This window comes from Microtus oregoni, unplaced genomic scaffold, assembly GCF_018167655.1.
Source record: "Microtus oregoni isolate MIOR12 unplaced genomic scaffold, Mior012 000032F_ref0000030, whole genome shotgun sequence".
In the NCBI taxonomy this organism is placed as follows: domain Eukaryota; kingdom Metazoa; phylum Chordata; class Mammalia; order Rodentia; family Cricetidae; genus Microtus; species Microtus oregoni.
The window spans coordinates 10732119-10750822 of record NW_024543091.1 but is presented as its reverse complement, the minus strand read 5'-3'; the positions used below and the strand labels follow the sequence as shown (position 1 = coordinate 10750822).

The 18704-nt window shown below is 40.9% G+C and overlaps 1 protein-coding gene across 2 annotated transcripts in view; it reads right to left on the bottom strand.

Annotated features, from left to right (window-relative positions):
- The window catches only part of Fam83b (family with sequence similarity 83 member B), a 74483-nt gene extending 55779 nt beyond the window's left edge, over window positions 1–18704 (bottom strand). The window contains exons 1-2 of one of the 2 annotated variants that reach the window (XM_041679931.1): window positions 18668–18696; window positions 7732–7785 (exon numbers count right to left, since the gene is read on the bottom strand). The gene's annotated coding sequence lies outside the window, so the exon portion shown is untranslated. Of the gene's footprint in view, window positions 1–7731; window positions 7786–18667 lie in introns of both variants that reach the window. The other variant, XM_041679932.1, reaches the window with a different exon arrangement.

The following is an 18704-nucleotide window of genomic DNA, read 5'->3' as shown; positions in this document are numbered from 1 at the left end:
ACACTGTCAGATTAGGGGCTTCTCAGCTGTTTGAAGTCCTGATACCCATTGTGGGGCTCACATGGCAGCTGCATTCTGGGTTACAAGAACTACAAAGCTGATCTGACCAGAGCGGCTTTAGCTGTGGTTCTGAACTACTTTAACATCCTATGCTTTACTGATCTTTGCAGTCGCCCCCCCCCCCACTCCAATTCAAACTCAGCCTGTGAGGGGCAAGTCTGGAAGCCATTACCCTTCCTCATAATACTCACTCAAGATTCACTCTGCCAAGTACACAGAGGAGCTGTGAGTATACAGGCTGATGAGCAAGGCTCAAAAGATCTATCCCCTGCAGAGACTTTCACTGTGAGGAGATGACAGACAGATAGATAGATAGATAGATAGATAGATAGATAGATAGATTGATAGATCAAGCAGATCAATTGATCAATTGGTGGATAGGTGAATAGATGGATAGATAATGGATAGATGGATAAATGGATAAACGGTGGATAGATGGATGGATGAATGGATGGATGGATGGATTGACAGATGGACTGATAGATAGATGATAGATAGATAGATGGATAGATAGATGATGATATATATATATAGATAGATAGATAGATAGATAGATAGATAGACAGATAGATAGATGATGGATAGGTAGGTAGGTAGACAGTTAGATGGATAGATAGATTATAGATGCCGGCTACCCATTTCGGAGGTAAATTACATAAAGTTCTTTAAAAACATCATTCATTTCTTGTTTTTTTATGCATAAGAAAGTATTACAATTGTTCAAAATTAATTACTGAACTATAGGTATACTGACAACCTACAGAGGTCAAAAGGATAATGACCACAAAGGAAACTGTAATTTATCATTTACATTGAAGGATAGGCATAAAGGAACAAAACCACACTGTGAACTAGTCTGGAAAGTGAAATGCTAAGGGTTAATCTACCAGTTAATATGAAATGCTAGGGGTTAATCTAACGGTTAACATGTAATCTGACAGTTAACATGAAATGCTAGGGATTGCCCTAATAGTTAACAAGTCGGAGGCCATTGTGGGAAAGTGCAAAAGTCACGTCACCTGAGTTTGGATCTTACAGACAAGACTAGCGATAATACTATGTTTGATATCCTTCTTTGGGAACAGTTATACTCCAGATGGGTACTGGAGTATATGATACTAGTTTATCACAAGAGCTGTTTACAAGGAATAATCTTGAAGGGGAATGCCTACAAACCAATTTTAACTGAAAATAAGAAAGTAATATCACTTCTACAAATGCAAACTGGAGCAAAAGAGCATCTGTGTTTAGTTACAGACTCGGGATTTCATTTGGAAGAGTTTTGCTGAACATTTCCAAAGGTTCATTAGAGTACAAAATTAATTAGGTGTGGCTCTAACACAAAACTGAAAAGTACTTCATTAATAATGATTAAAACAGCTAGGAAGCATGTATTCTTTTAACATAGAAATAATGAGTTGGTAAAAATAAGTCTCAATGTGGCACAAAAGGTAGACTGAGTATTAGGATTCACTGCTAGTGAAGTGGTTCATTCTAGAAAAACATACCCTTAAAGTCTATGCATCCAAAAAGCATAAGTACTCTCGATATCAAATTTGAAGTGTCATTTATGGCAAGAAAATAGAAATTCAAAATATAAATTCTGCTAATACAAAGGCTATAAAATAAGCCAAAGAATAGATTTCACAAGTCACTCTGGGAAATCCCACTCAGCCTTTATCAGAGAGGCATCCTCCTGCAGTAGATGGGTAGTAATGCAGAGACCCACAGCTGGATTACCTGCAAAGAATGAGAGATCCGGGAACCCCCAGTACAAAAATGGATGACCCCATCTAATCCCTTCTCTCTGGGCTCAGGTAGCTTTGCAGAAGAGGAAGCCGAAAGATTTTAAGAGCCAAGAACCTGTCTTCCAGACACAACAGGACTGGTGCACATAAGAACTCAGAGACTGTGGCAGCACATGTAGGGTCTATACATGTTCAAGACAGACAGGACCCCAGCTCTAGAGGGGGAAATGGCCATGATCATCCATTTCCAAACAAGATGCTATCTCCAACTGACAACTGTTTGGAAAGGGAAAATTTAGTTGTCTCCAATGGAATTTGACTGGGTTTATAAACCACACATAAGGGTAATCTCCATGCCCAGTTGTAGAAGGCCAACATAAAATGAACTCAGTGGTGTTTTTTGTAGATGTTTTATTTCATATTGTTTTTGATTTTTTTTATCTTCCTGGTCTTTTTGCTTGTATTTTATGATTTCTGATTTTGTGTTTGCATGTTTTTTCATGTGTGTGTGTGTGTGTGTGTGTGTGAGAGAGAGAGAGAGAGAGAGAGAGAGAGAGAGAGAGAGAATGTGTGTGTGTTGTGCTTTTTTATGATGTTCCTACACCCTCTTTTTTTTCTTAAAGAGAAAAAGAACAAAGGCTTGGAGTTGGGTGGGTAGGTGGGAGGATCTGGGAGGATGGGGAAGGGAAACCATTAGCTAAATACATTGTGTGAAATTTCAGTTAAAACACACACACAAATATGAATGTTGAAATCAAACTTTTAAAGTTTCAAAGGCATTTTTCCCATCTTTTTCTGTGGTGCATGGAGCATTTTGATGAAGACTTAAGTGAAGAAATGTCTACAGTCTGGAGGTGGTTTTCAAGTAGGAAGGGAGTACTGATAAAGAAAACTGCGGTAAGGAAAAGCACAAATATCTAAATGAACACATGGGAGTAAGAATTCCTGTGCAGACACGTGAACAAAAGGGGAAAAATAGCAGCTGTGGGTACACGCCCATCTTATAGATTTGAGATGCTGTAATACATTTGAAGACCTATCAACCAAAAAAGTAAAACAGTTTGTGGAAATGCAAGTTTACGAAGAGTGCAAAACGGGTGAACTCAGAAGGGAGAACCTAGGCAAGCACTGCACAGTTAGTGAGGGGGACAACATGAGAACAAGCGGAAGGAAAGATCCAGTGGGTTCCATCTGTTCTTTATTACACAGCTCTCATAGGAGGGTCCAACTTAGATGTGACACGAAAATGGGAAGGCCGTGAACACATGTGCCTTTAAATCTATAACACACTAACCTGTCTCTTGTACAGAGGTAGACTTAAAACTAATGACAAACTCTAAATCAACTTCTGCAACTTCATTCTAAACTATTAACATTTTTGTATAGACTAAAATGTTGGATGAAATCACACATTTGTATTATTGTACAAATTCTAACCATAAACCAATCCCCAGAAAATTTAGCTTTATTTAGAATCATTTATATTAAAGTTTATTTAGAATAAATATATAAAGCCATTAATATATATAAATCTATCAGTATTTATGCCTCTGACAACTTAATATCAATGATTGTTTTGAGTATTTTTAAAAATTTTTATAAGATTGAACATATTCTAAATTAAATATTAAATAATATTTTCATGTTATACTTAGAGAAAGTTTATATTAATAGATAAAAAATGATTCCTGGTATTGTGTAATTCCATGCACAAATATTGTTTGAAGACAACTCATATTGGACAATCTTTCTGTCAGGCAAAAACCAGCAATGGTGTTCTATTCAATAAATTTTATTTGAAGGAGAATATAAAAAGAAAATTTTAGACCCTTCTGCCTTTAAAATTTTATTTGTAAGGATTGTGTTTTATTTCTAATTTGATTACTAGAACTTTAGAATGACAAAACATCAAGATGCTGCAATTAAATTATGAACTTATTTTAATAAGATGTCAAGTATAAGTTAATTTGTACTTCTGGTATCCAATGTCATTATATTTGAAAGTGGCTTTATTGTCACACTTATGATGAATTAGCTCAAAAATACAGGTTAATCAGCACTCAGGACCACTAGAGGCAGACCCTACTCTGCCACAGGTGCTAGGAGCAAACATCCCAAAGAGTAGAATTTGTTATCTTCTGGACCCAGAAATATTAAGCAAGAGCATCTCAGTATCAATTCATTCATCCCAAAGCAAATCCTAGTGGCTCAATACCTAATTATCTTTTAATTTCCTTAACTATTTTAACTGGAAGATGGGGTAGCAATATCGCTTTTACATCAATATAATTTCTGGTTTATTAGTATTGGCTGTTATTCAGCACATTTGGCATGCCTGATCCAATGTAGCAATTTCAGATATTAGGGGATAAAGTCTTTAGTAAATATTGATAACTTTAAAATATGAACAATATTTGGAAGTCCATGTCTATACTGAAGAATTCCCACAATTAATTCATAGGAATAACAATGAAGCAGGCAGGCAGTGGTGGCGCACAACATTAATCCCAGCACTCAGGAGGCAGAGGCAGGCCAACCACTGTGAGTTCAAGGCCAGCCTGGGCTATAGAGGGAGTTCTAGGACAGCCAGGGTTACACAGAGAAACCCTGTTTCGAAAACCTAAAAAATACAAAAAGCAAGCAGACAAACAAACAAAAAGCAAAGAGTTTCATAACGAGCACACAGTATTTGTCTACACAAAGTTTAGAATGGAAGTAAGGTAAACCAACCTTTACCCATTTCCAAACCATTCCTGAATCTCTGTCTACCAAACTTTGAGCACTCCATCAACTACAATGAATGGAACATGGCCGTCCTGATGCCATCATATGTTGTGTTATGCTGAAGTACTCTATTCTTCCTCAGTCCTTGGTAAATGTAGAAATATTTGAATGAATAAATATAAGCATAGTGATATAACTTTGGATAAATAAAAATATAGTGATATAACTTTAGAACTAGATGTCAGAATAAGACTCAAAAATTTTTTTAAATGGTGTTAACATGGCAAAATTATAAACATTAACAGTAGTGGGTTGGGGTGGAGTTTAATTCAGTTATAGAACATTTGCATAACATATATAAGTGCCCATTTGCACCAATAAAACAGTACCAAGGTCAACTACAATAAATTCAGAGGTGTGAATCAACATTCAAAAGTTACACAAATACAGGCCTACACAAGCTGTATAGTTCATTATTTCATGTAGACTAGTTAAAAAATAAAAATGTTTAATGCAGAAAGTGACCAATTATATGAAATAAAGAATCAGAATTATTTTAAGGACCAAATAAGAAAATAGAGATGACACAATGTGTAACGTGGCTTGGCTCTGACTTCTGCTAAAACCTGCCATTAGTGTTGCAAAAGCTAGAAATCTCAAAGTTGCCCCCAGGAAAATGGGTAAATTTAATGGTTGTAACCTCAAAGAGTCTTCGTAGAGATTAAATGAGATTGAACTCCTCACCATTTTACCTGCCATCAAACACTGTTTAAACATGCTAGGCAGTAACCTGAGAAATAATTTCATGTAATAAGAAAGCAAATGTCAGGGGTGGAGAGATAACTCAGTCACAGCTCAGTATTAAAAATTATGCTAAAAACTGTTGAGTAGCATAGCCTGTGCCTGTGGTCTTAGTGCTAGGGACAAAGACAAGCAGGCCTTTCGGGCTCATAGAAGCCATCTGAGCTCCTGTGGAGAGTTTCACGGAAGAGACTGTGTCAACAATAATAACAATGATGATGATGATAATGACGGTGGTGGTGGTGGCAGAGGATCTTCCCTGAAGAAAGATCTACACTGCACACATACAAACACATAAAAATGTACACACAGACACACCCACACAGAAAGTAAAATGAAATAATAAAACTCAACATTTTATACAGTGAATTTTTGTAAATAGAAAATTAATCTATATATAAATTTAGTGCTTACCTTCCAGGGTTTTTTCCCCCTTACTAAGGCCTTTCTTTTTCTGTGGGAACTGGCCTGTGACACTGATTCAATGTACCTTGGTGACTCATGGCGGGTGAGAACTCAGGTCTGTTGGTGACCACTTAGAGGTCTCCCACAATCCCAGCTTTAAGGAGCAAGCTGGATTCTCCCTCGGTCTGGGTGTGTTGTGCAGTGATCCTCCATGGCTGGGCTAGAGCTCCTTCAGCTGTTGCCTTCCCCTGTGTCCTAAATATTCAGGCCCAAATACTCCTGTAGTCTAGACCAGAGGCCTCTAAATCCCATGACCTCAGATAAGATTTCAGGCCATCTGCTTCTAGACCTAAAACATTTCACCCAGCAGGCATTACTTCCTTCAACATTTTAAAAATGTACACAAGATTTACAATCAGAAGAATGCAAGCAATCATTTTGTGGATTGTCATTCCCTGAAATTAATAAATTTTGGATTTTTTATAAAACTTGTTCTATACACTTCAGTACATATTAGAGAATAGCATATTAACTGCTTACGCAATAAGTTCTGCCTATAAAATGAGCTGCTCTGGTGTCCTCATGAGCTGAAGGGCATCAAGGACAAGGAAAATGGATCAAAAGGCAAGGAATTCTGACATAGGACACAGAATGGGGTTTTACGTCTGGGCAGAACATTTTCTCTAAGCAGATGATGGCCTAGCGTCTACATTTTAGGTTTACTATCATCCTGAATTAACTTTGTATACAAAAAAACTGCATTTGTTTTTATATGTGTATCCATTTGTTCTAGGACTACTGGAAAGACATACAGTCTTTTCCCACTACACTCTTCAAAGCATATGTTGATCTGCCAATTGAAAATCCCATACTGCATAAAAGACCATCAATTTCTGAGTTTGTGTACCTTTTATGGATGTCTTTGTTGAGCTGTTTGTCAGTTTCAGAGGTTTTGGATGCTATCGCTTAAAGTAAAATAATATAAGCTCTCCACTTTTCTCTCCTTCAAGATTGCTTAGTATGTTCTGGGCCTTTTACATTTTCATAAGTATTTTAAAATCAACCTGAAAATATTCACACTAAATTATCGCAAAGATTGCAATTTAGGAACCGCCAAATGAAAAAGATACACAGGGCAAGATAAGAGACAATGAGGAAAGGGAGCTCCAAGGCCTTTAGGGCAGGTCTCATTCCAGTTCTACCCCTAGCACATCAATACCTCCCAAAGAGGAAGTGCTGCAAGTTTCACTTCCAGCCTGCTTCTTAGTTTATGGATGTTAACCAAAATCATAGCATCAGAATGCAAAGACAAGACAGGAAGGCCAGCAGCTGCATGAAGTCCTTTAATGACACTCAGAAAAGCTTGCTGTAGATTAGTGGGCTGAATAGAAAACACACAAACACACACACACACACACACACACACACACACAACACACACACACACACACACACAAGCAAAATTGTAATTCAAGAAAAGTTTTCTAAAAACCCAATAAATAATTCTCAAAATGAAGGTGAGTTTTCACTTTGTTTCTTTTTTTAAGGAAGGCTCTAATGTAAAAGGTCTCATATGTGATAGAGGACCATAAACCAGAAGGCTCTTTTGGACAAGGATTAGTTAATGCCAGAGAGAGTGTGGCAGGGTGTGGAGGGAGAAGGAGAATTTCTGGGACTTGTAATCCCAGCCTCGGCCTCCATCTTTGGAGGCCCTTCCCCTGTCCCCCTCAAATCTTGACCCCTCCAAGGTAACAGGACTACCCTGAAAAATGAGGGAATATACACTATTTTGGAGAAGGGGGCAGGGGCTGTCTTGCCCTTTGGGAAAGTGTTTAAGGAATAATTTATGTGGTGGGAAGTACGGAGGAAGAGAACCTTAGGTGTGTCCAAAGATGAGCCTTAGCCTTTTGGTATCTGAGGCCTCTAAGTTCTTACGTGCCTGTCATTTTCCAAGAATTAGACTTTGATTTAAAAACTCAGGTAGACTGCTTACCTCTCCCTGTAGAAGCAGAGATCCCAGCCCGGAATCTACAGGAAGGCCCAGCTGCTGGAGATAGGGAGATAAGTTACCTGGCCTGTGGGGGATAGCATTCCTCCCCTGAAGTACCTTTGTCCTGGGAGTCTGCCACAGAGGGAAAGACTTCTTGCTGGCAAAGCGCCTGCTGCTATCTGTAAGGCTGACTTCCGGAAATATGCTCTATTTTATATATATAGTTGCTAGTTCACAGCTAACATCAAGTAGTCCAGGCTGACTTTGTGATCTAGAACCCGCTATTAAACTGAGGCTGGCCTTGAACTCAGGGTCCTCCAATTTATACCTCCTATTTTGTAGGACTACAGACATGTAGCAGCACACCCAGCTCACAAAGGAGGTTTTCTCTAAGTGGTACATCTACGGGAGATTTTATTTTTCAAAACCCCTCTCCACTTTTTTTTTTATAATTCAAAACGTTTATTAATGAATATACATTATTTTCGCACTGAAGAAAAATAAATTTTAAAAGAAGTACCTCAGAAGTTATTTTGAACTAATGCAGGCATTTAACTGATGGTAATCTGTGATTCAGAACTCTACATATAAAGCTGTTCAATAATCCTTACACAGCGAAGCAAACACTGCAAAGTGTCCAGAAGCTAAAGCTATTGGGATATACCAAATCCACAAAATAAAAAGAAGGAAGGAAAGAAAGGAGGGAGGGAAAGAAGGAAAGAAGGAAAGGAGGAAGAAGGGAAGGAGAGAGGGAGGAAGGAAGGGAGGGAGGGAGGGAGGGAGGGAGAGAAGGAGACAGCGAGGAAGAAAGAGCAGAACAGAATGGGCTGCACTTCACTGGAACTTAGCAAGGAACTCCAGCACAGAGTTGCCATCACCCTCCCTACCCAGATCACACATCAGCAACAACCCAACTGCCCTCTTCAGCGTGTTTTGTGAGGGCAACAATTGTGTCTGTCCAGCAAAATTCTTAATGCTCACTACATAACTGCTAAATGCTAGGCTAATGATATATACTAGAATAATAACACACTACCTTAGCGACTCAGTGTGACACATTAGAAAATACTGCAGCCGAATTTAAACATTGAACCATCGGCGCAGAACTTCTTAAGATTCAAGCACACAGCTGTTTCTATTAAGTGGAGGTGTTGAAGTAATACAAAACACACAGCTTCCAAAAGAACAATGCAGACACACTGGGCACTCAAAAGCAATCAATAGGGCGGTCTCAAAAGGCAAGTATAACTTTCAACTGCACCTTGTCAGAAAAATAAAGATATTGCATACTTGAAGCGGGGGTGCTCCTGAAGTCTTGTATTTTCATGTCTTAATTAAAGTCGTTCTGCAAACAGCTTTTGTACATTTATGTTAATCATAATGAAAGTTCTAAACTCTGTTTTCAATACAAGTAGGGATTCTCAAGAGGTGTCAGGATGGGTCATTTTTTGTGTCTTGTATGGGTTTTGCTTCTTATAAAATTATTTCATAAGGAAGAATGAGTATTAAAATTAATTACAGTTATGTAGTTTGGTATATCATTAATTGGAGTAAGCTGTAATGGAGTTAAGATTCTAATTTCTCACCACACCCTTTGGTCATAGGACACAGAAAAGTCACCAGCCAGACACAGAGGAAGCAAGATGAGACTGCCTCACTGAGAAAAGGTATCAAGACACATGGCTAAACATAGATAAGAATTATGGGTTAATTTAAGTTGTAAGAGCTAGTTAATAATAAGCCTGAGCTACTAGGCCAAACAGTTTATAATTAATATAAGCCTCTATGTGTTTCTTTGGGACTGAATGACTGTGGGACTGTGTAGGACAAAAATTTCTGTTTACAGAACAGAGCTTGAAACCCTCTACTGCCTAGTTTTCCTGGTGTCAAAGATGTCATGCAGAATGCTGGGGGACAGAAAACTTATCAGGGCTCTTGCCTAGCTGTAGAATACAAGTACTACAATACCTACTCACTGTGCAAAGTATGCCCATTGGTGCCATAGTGGCACAATCATTTTAGAGGTAACCAACTGCTTTGCTGCCAAGTGGCCTTCTAAATACTTATGTTTACATTCACAAACTAGTCAAACTCTCAGCCTGAAGCAGTCCTCTCTGCAAAGTATGGTCAATGCAGAAACTCCAACCTGGTTAACACACTAAGAATAAGAGACTGATGAATGTTCAGTATTCAGCAATCTATCTCTATCAACACTCATCCCTCCCCCACCGCCACCCCATACTAAGGCACAGTATGGTGGCACCACAGAAGGCAGAAAGAATTTAAGAGCCGGAGGATGGGGTAGAGTGACATGAAAAGCCATCATCCAGATGTGACATTGCTGTGTTAGCCACGAACACATGGCAGCTATGGATATCTGCAGTGCCCACTAGTCTTCCACTACAGGCAGAGAAGCTGACCACTAAACCCCATCTTCTCCTGAGGAGCATATGACAGTTGATGGTTGCTGGAGAAGGGAATGTCTTTGTCTTTAATGGTGTAGCCACCAGACTACTAGGTATGAGGGAGTTTGTTGGGGTGCGGGAGGGGGAGGGAGGATGATACTAGAGGGTCATGGGTAGGGAACATAATCCCAGTACACAATCCCAAAGGAAACAAACGACTAGTTTGCAACTTGAGGAAATAGCAAGTGATGTTTTGAGTTATCAGATAAATCAATCCTCCAGTTATGAATCCAGATTGGAGGTTAAGAAACATGTCTCTCTCTCTAAAATGAAAACAGGATGAAGGACATTTTTCCCCTGAAACACTGCAGGTGTGGGGAAATAATTTTACGATAGGGATAATCAAGAGTGCCAAAGGTCTCTGGAAGCCACTGACACATATCATAAAGCTGGGTTCGGGAAAAGGCTAAGGATTCCCTCACAGCTCATCAGAGGTACCTGTTTCCCAGTTGCCAATGTTTAGGTGAAGAAGTTCTGCTTACCTGTTTTCTCTCATCTCATTGCTCACCCCAGAACAACCTCACCCAGTGTAAGATCCATGGACTGCTGGCAAAACTCTTGAAGCTGTCTGCTGTGCTGAGCTCCCACCATATGTTCTTTGACTTGTGGGCACTTTCCTGGATACCCAATAGATTCCTTCTATTTACCACCCCAGCTAATCACTATTTTTATACCAGTTTTTCCATGTGCCTGGAATGTTTTGTGTTTACAATGCTTTCTTAGTGACCATTACTAATCTCCTTAGAGGGGTCTTCTAGACCCCTTTTTTAAAGGGGACCCGTCTTGACCCCATGCTTACTCTGATCACCTTACTTTTTAAAATATGTGAAACAATTATCACTTGCATAGGCTCATCAGAACAGGAGCTCTCTAAGGGCCTCTGAGGGGGCTGTGCTCACTTATTGGTGAGCTGGCAGTGCAGTCTTAGATAAGGCCGGTTCTTTTGCATAAAATTTTCAATTCTATTCCCTATGCAATTATACAGGAGAAACAAGGAGTGTGCCTTGTGTCTTCCATCTTGTTTTGCCATGGCTGTCTTCCTCACTTTTAAACACCCTCTACAAATTCTCGAATGTCAGAACCTTAATAAAACTTACAACATATTTAGACAAAACACTACAGGCAAGAAGTGGCCCTTGGTGCTAAAATATTTGACACGTGTCATAAGCACTTATGTCCCACTTTTTGAATCTGCTTAGAATAAAAAGCTGTTTTGGGGACGTGTTGGCATTTACAGATAAACGATAGAGGGAAGAATAGCAAATATATGCTGCGATATGAACTCTTAAAACGGTGTTTCAAATAATTTTAGCAAAGGCAGCGCGCCTCATCTATGAAAAAGCAAAAGCCTACAAACTTCATTTCACAGTGTGCAGAGACACACAGAGCAGCTGCAGGCTCATTCTTAAAATTCTATTATGTTACATGTATGAGTGTTTTACACACATGTAAAGCTGCGCAGCATGTGTCTGTTGTCTGCAGAGTCCCGAAGAGGTTGCTGGATCTCCTAGAACTGGATACAGACAATTGTGAGCCACCTGTGGGTGCTAGAAATTGAACCCTGGTCCTCTGGAAAAACAGCCAGTAATCTTAGCTGCTGATCCATTCCCCTAGCCCAACCTCGGGCTCTTAAAAAGAAGCTTGAAATGGATATAAATCATGGAAATTAGGTCAGTGAAGATAATTTAGACAACTAAAAAGCCAAGAAAAGTATCAATGTTAATATCAAGTTTCCCACAGTAAGACATGGGACACTGATCATACATGTAACAGGGACATCAGCCAGGGTCTACCTAGTCACTGATCTCAAAACTGGCTTTTAATCAAGTTTGCTGAGGCGTCTATGCCATGATTGAAATGAAGTGGCTTTCATTTGACTTTTTACCCCCAGAAACTCTCAACAAAAATCTGAGAACTAGCCTCCTATTGTTTTCAGACCCGTTTTCTCAACAACCTTATTGGCTTCTTTCCTTTGTTTGCAGTCTACTCGCACACACATAGGTGCTAGTTAATAAACTACAGCCCAAGAATGCAAACTGGTGCTGGGCTTGTTGGATGTGTAGGCCTGCGAGTCCCTGATTGAAAAGCGGCCCCAGGAGACGAAAGAGTAGCCAAGCTGGTGCTCGTAGACTCATGTCACAGATCTAAACCATCCTCATTAGAAAAAGGATCTGGATGCTACTGCTTTACTTCTGACTGCTCCCATGCCCAGGTCGGACTGGCAGTGATGGAGAGGAGAACTTACACAGTTCTCTAGCTCTGGATTCTTGCTGTTGCTCTGTCCACCTTGCCTAGGTGAATACATTTTTATGCAAATGCGTTAAGTCTTGCTTTTCTGTTTACTCTTTTCCCCCTCCAAGCTCTGATTTCACAACCAGGTCATGTGCACGCAGCACACCCAATTAGCAGGCCCAGAGGATCTGGTCACAGATTTTTGGAATTTTCATTTTGCAGCACATGACCTTGGAAAGGTTTCCTTCAGGTTTTTTTTTTTCTCTTGCATTTCAAATTGCAGCTCTTTGACACACAAGATTTAACATGCCTAGTGGAGTGACTCTACTCCACAGAGGCTGCAATGTCAGGCTGTTGGAAGATTTGATATTAACAGCAGAATTGAGTCACAGCTTTGGATTTAAGTCAAGGTGACTGATTTCCCAGAGAGTAAGAACCGGTCCACTGCTGCAAGACCAGAACTTTCCACCAGAGCCCTTCTTATGGCACTTCCAATGGAGAGATTGGCGGCTCTTTCTTTGATGTGGGAGTGTCATATATCAATCTGTTGATTTCATTGGTTAAGGAATAAAGAAACTGCCTAGGCCCCTTGATAGGCCAACCCTTAGGTGGGTGGAGTAAACAGAACAGAAGGCTGGGAGAAAGAAGCTGAGTCAGGAGTCGCCATGATTCTCCCACTCCAGGCAAACGCAGGTTAAGATCATTCCTGGTAAGCCAGCTCGTGGGCTACACAGATTATAAGAAATGGGCTAGTCCAGGTGGTGCGAGAGTTAGCCGAGAAAAGGCTAGATATAATGGGCCAAGCAGTGTTTAAAAGAATACAGTTTCCATGTAATTATTTCAGGTAAAGCTAGCCATGCGGTAAAGCTAGCCGTGCGGGCGGCCGGGTGCCGGGGATGCAGCCCCGCTACCCTTATTTCAACATTTCTTCTCTTGGCTTAACACAGAAATTGCACATATGTATTAAAACTTTGAATTATTTCATTATTGTTCTACTGTTGTGATAAATATTAAAGGCTAAACAATAGATACAAATGAACTACCCTTATATCCTCTACGGTTTGTCACTTTAAATATATATATTTTTCATCATTCTTGAAAATTTTATAAATGATTACAATAGAACATGATCTGATCCTCACCTCCATTTCCAACCTTCTTCTCCAAAATACCCCCTCTTGACCTCTCCTTTTCTTTTATTTCTTTTGGTTTTGTTTCTTTTTTGACAACCCACTAAGTCTAATTAGTGACATCTACAAGTGTCTGGGTACAGGGTCATACAATGGAGCATGTAAAATCTACCAGTGACCACATATTCAAAAAGAATGGATCTCCCTTCCCTCAACAGCTGATAGCACCTCAGTAAATTACCTTTGAACAGCCTGGACTCTTTCACATGAACACTGACACATAAAATACTTTTTATTTCATATAATTTGATTGCCAAATATTTTAACTCACTTGCACACTAGGCTGTGGGCGTGCCATGCTGTGTCTTTCCTAATCATTTGCTTTCAATGTCTTACTTCCACAATTATTTGAGGGTTATAATTAATACAAGGCGAACTTCTAAGCTTTGGGGGAATGGAAAAACCAAAGTCCATATTTTAATAACATTCACCTTTTAAGTTAAATATAATTTAAGCCCAGAGAGAATTGGCTGGCCATGCCAAATGAAGCAGAGCCTTAATTCTAATCAGAAAGTCATTGTGGATACTTTCTATTGGGAAAGAAAGGAATCACCATTTTAAATATGCAAAATGCTGTAAATATTTTGTTTAATATTTAATTAACATTCAAAGAACAGCTCTTTTTTATATAATATATTATAGATTCTATGGACAAAAGTTCAGTTTCTAAAATTTGCTTTGCACTTGACTTCTGTACAATGTTGTGGACTTTTAGAAACCTATATCATCTTCTGACAGAGAGGACAGACAGGCATCAGATGGAGCAAGGGGGAAAATAACAGACAGGATAGAACAAAGAAATGAGAGAAATAGGAAAAGCATGAGAAAGGAACAGAACAGAAAGAACAAAAGGAGCAAGAAAGACAAGAAGCTATTTTTATGAGCAGTAGAGGGAGAAAATGGGAAGGGAGAGTGGCCACTGAGAACAAACCACAGGGGACACAGCAGCACAGCTATGCTACACATTTCCCCAGCAAACGAATCAGAAATTCCATTTATTCAAGGAAAACACAGTTCTTTCAAAACATCAAGAAACAGCTGCTAAATGAGTCAGACAAGTCTATGTGGAGTGACTACGCAGAGCACTGAGCTGCAAAAAATTAAAGTCATGATTATGTGTGTCGATGGCAGCTCAGATCAAAATCCCATGTTGGATGATCCTATCACGAGCCCTGGGGTGGGAGATGCCACTCTTTGGTGCTCCCAAACTTCCCTTTCCTTCCCCAGTGAACAATGTTCATGCTACCACAGAAGCAAGCTGAGATTAGCTAGCACTGAAACCTTCCGAAGTGAAAACATGACATGAAAAAGGGAAATCATGAGCTTCCTGGTGACACTTTCAGGAGACTGGTCACAACATTTCAGTGTGCTCTCGGTGGGAAATAACCACAGAGCACTTCAGAGCACAGTGAGACAAAGGAGTGATCACATGGCGCAAATAGTGCACAACCGTAGAAAAACTGAATTAAATACTTGATCCAAATCTGCGAAAGCTCACTTCGAGAGTGAGTGGGGAAGCCATACAATACCCACAAGCACCTGCAGCACTCATCTGTGTGTATGTACCATCACTCTCAAGTCTGTCAACTGGGAGGGCCCTGATATCCAAGAATGGTGTCTTGCTTCTAGTTCTCGGTGGGATTGGTCTGCTTGGAATACAATGGTGAATATTTTTAACCAATGGACAGTGTGAAGAGCACAAATATTATCCATTTAATGTCATCATCGCTGTAAGATGTTCGTATACACCCTTTAGAATCGATGCCTGCCAGGACAGGAGACTACACTTGATACTATGTCAGTATTCACGGAAAGCTAATCATTAATTTCTACTTTCCTTTCACCAGGGATGAGCAGTCTAAAAGCTATAGGATATACAGCTCAAATGATAAATACCAAGTGCCCCAGGAGGTATCTTACCCCTCTTTTAGGGGCAATGAGACAATAAAACACAATAAAAAAATCACACAGTAATTAGATGTCCCCAGAGGAAAAATTTCCTAAAATCATCCATGATCATGTAACTAAAGAATTTCCCAGCATAAACATGCCCAGCGAATATCCCTGCTGTTAGTGTCTTTTCAGCTGGTGATAGGAAGATTATCCATTGGTTAGGATCAAGTACCTGCCACCAAGCAAGTGTGAGGACCTAAGTTGGGATTCCCAGCACCAAAATATTAGCCAGGTGTAGTAGAGAGCCTGAAACCACCATGCTGGGCAATGGGATCCTCAGAACTTTCTGGTCAGACAATCGAGCACAATTTATGAGCTTCAGGTTAAGTGAGAAATCTTGTATGAAAAATAAGGCGAAAATCAACAGGGGAGATACCCTACATTTACCTCTGTTCTCCACGTGAACATGCAACTTGCAAGGTGGAACAGAGCACACAAGCGTGCACACACACCACAAGCGTGCGCACACACAAGCGTGCACACACACAAGCGTGCGCACTCACAAGCGCACACACACAAGTGTGCACACACACAAGCGCGATCTTTTCACCCCCATTCACCTTCCACAGAATCAAAGCCACTGAAGATCCTTCCCAACCCCATTTTGTCTCCCCCTATATATGTTAGACTTCCTGGTTTCTTAATGCGAACCCTCCCCAGCTTGTCCCTCCACTCTGCCTCCACGCGTAACTCCTGACACTGGAGCCTCCATTTCCACAGCTCCTGTCTCAGGTGACCACAGCAAACAGCCTGGCAAATGGCTGGCAGTTCCCTTCTCTCTGGGAGGTACTGAAGTACCCTACTTATGGGGCCTGGGTTACTTCAAGACAAAGACCATCAATATCATAGAGAATCGCACTGCCTCTGAAGGCTCCAATACATTTTCTCCAGAAAAAAAAATGCTGAGTTTGATCTTAATTAGACTTAAGTGATATTTGTACAAAATTTTATTCATAGCATCTCCAAGCCTCGTTTTCTGTTTAGAAGTGTTTGATGAGAAGGAGGGATTGATTCTGACCTGCAGATGAGAAATTCACCAATAAAGCTCTAAAACACAACGTACAGAGTGAACTCATGGGGCCAGAAGTACCTTTCATATTCGTCAGTGATAGTGTATTTAACAGAACTTCTTTGCAGACACTCACATCTGACAAGCTGCACAGGGGCAGACAAGCACACTTATCCAACTAGCTAGGCAAGGGTAACTTGTCACTTTGCAAATAATTAGTCAAATTCAATTAAGTGGGCACTTCTTGAAAGGTGTCCTATGACCAGATGCAGGCTTTGGAGAGCTCTGCTTTACCGGGGCCAGAAGTTCTCCCGCCACAGTATTCTCTAGGTCAATGTAGAATAATGTTACATGTTAGAAACTTGTTATGATTTAGCATAGTTGATTAGGGTGTAAGCAGGAGAGGGCTGCAAAGTGAGAGAGTCATCTTGAGAAAACACTCATGGGCCGTGAGACATCTTAGCCAGCAAAAGTCTTGCGGTGCAAGCCTGGACTACCTGGGTTTATTCAGGAGCCACCTCCCCAGAGCTGTGCCCTCCCCTCTACACATTGTTGCGCACACGCACACGCATACACAATAAAATAAATACTTTCAGTGAATAAGCCACACCATACACTGTAAGAAATGTGACTGCGGGAACAGACAAAGATAAAAAAAACATAGAAATTAATTATTCCACCCCAAGAATTTTGTATATTATGAAATAACCTCGAGCACAATCGCAAAAGGCATCACTGAGTCAGCAGCAGGGGTGTGGTGTGTCTCTGCATCTGTGCAATCCCTTTCGCCAACTGTTAGACTGAGCTCCTTCCCACAGTAAATTCTGGGCAGCTGCAGTCTCCACCTGCCAGGCTTAGAAAAGAGATCCACCCATCCCCTTGGGCAGGCTCTGCAGGGTGCATCAAGCACTCTTAATAGGAGTATACACCCCTAATGCCCTAGCCCCAAAAACAAAGGGGTGGAATTAACAATCTGAAGGTGTGGGGACAGCTACCGTGCTTGGGACTAACAGTGGAAGCCAAGCCGGGAGAAGGCAGACAGATCTCCGCCCCACCTTGCATTCACCCCCATTCTTTCCTTTGGAAAACTGCAAAGTGCTCTCTCTGCTAAGCACCTCTCATCACCTGTCTCCTTTCCCTGCTGCCTGTCAGCACTGATTCAGCATCACTCAGATGTCCTTGGGCTCCTGGGCTTGTTGGGATGAGAGAGGGAAAGAAGGGAGGTGCCTGCCAGTAACCAGGAATGATTTTCGTGGGGTGAGTCTGAAAATGGGCTGTGGGAAATTATAGTCTCGCTTCAACTCCTGGCAACTAGAGCGTCTTCTTGTCAGTGTCCTGGTCTCTTGATATGTATTTATTTAGTCTTCACCTCTAGTGAGACCTTGAAGTCTATAATCTTATTACACTAAGCATAGCCAAAAAATGCCACCAACATTGTTGTAACCTCCTGTCTCTGTCCTGAGAAGCACTATTAACATACTCACAATTCCGACAATTAGCAAACCCTCTCCACAGCCCTCAATCACAGGAAAGACATCAGACAAAACAGGCCTGAAGTCTCCAAGACCGTTTCCAGGAGCCATCTCCTGCAGTAACATTTTCCCCTTAAGGGTTACAACCTACAGGAGCAGATTCCTGTGTATCAGAATCATCTTGGAGAGCTCAGTGAGTCAAAGACCCAAGGTATGCCAACTGGAATCATAAAAGTACTGGTCTATCACCCAGCAGAAAGTGGATCTTACAAAACGCTTCCTCTTCAACTTCTGCTTGGCCTTTGAGCTCTCTGCAGCTTAGCTCTGGGCTTTTTGGGACCCCTGGCCCTGCCACTTCCACCCTCCTCCCTCGCTCTCCCCTGGACCCCCAGACCCTAGTTTTCTCCAGTCCTCTCCAAGGGTCCTTCTCTTCAGCAGGAAATACACCAACCGATCACGGTGGGCGGTGCCTGTCCTCTAGACCGCACCTCCTAAGTCAGAGACTTCACTTTTCAAACTTTCCGACTCCCTCTCCCCAAGTCCATAAAGAAGGAAGAACCCGGGATAGCAACCCCGCGCTCCGCAGGCCGCTTCAAGTACCCCGCACTCCAGACTCACCCTCCACCGCCGCCGCCGCCGCGCCGCTGCGAAGGTG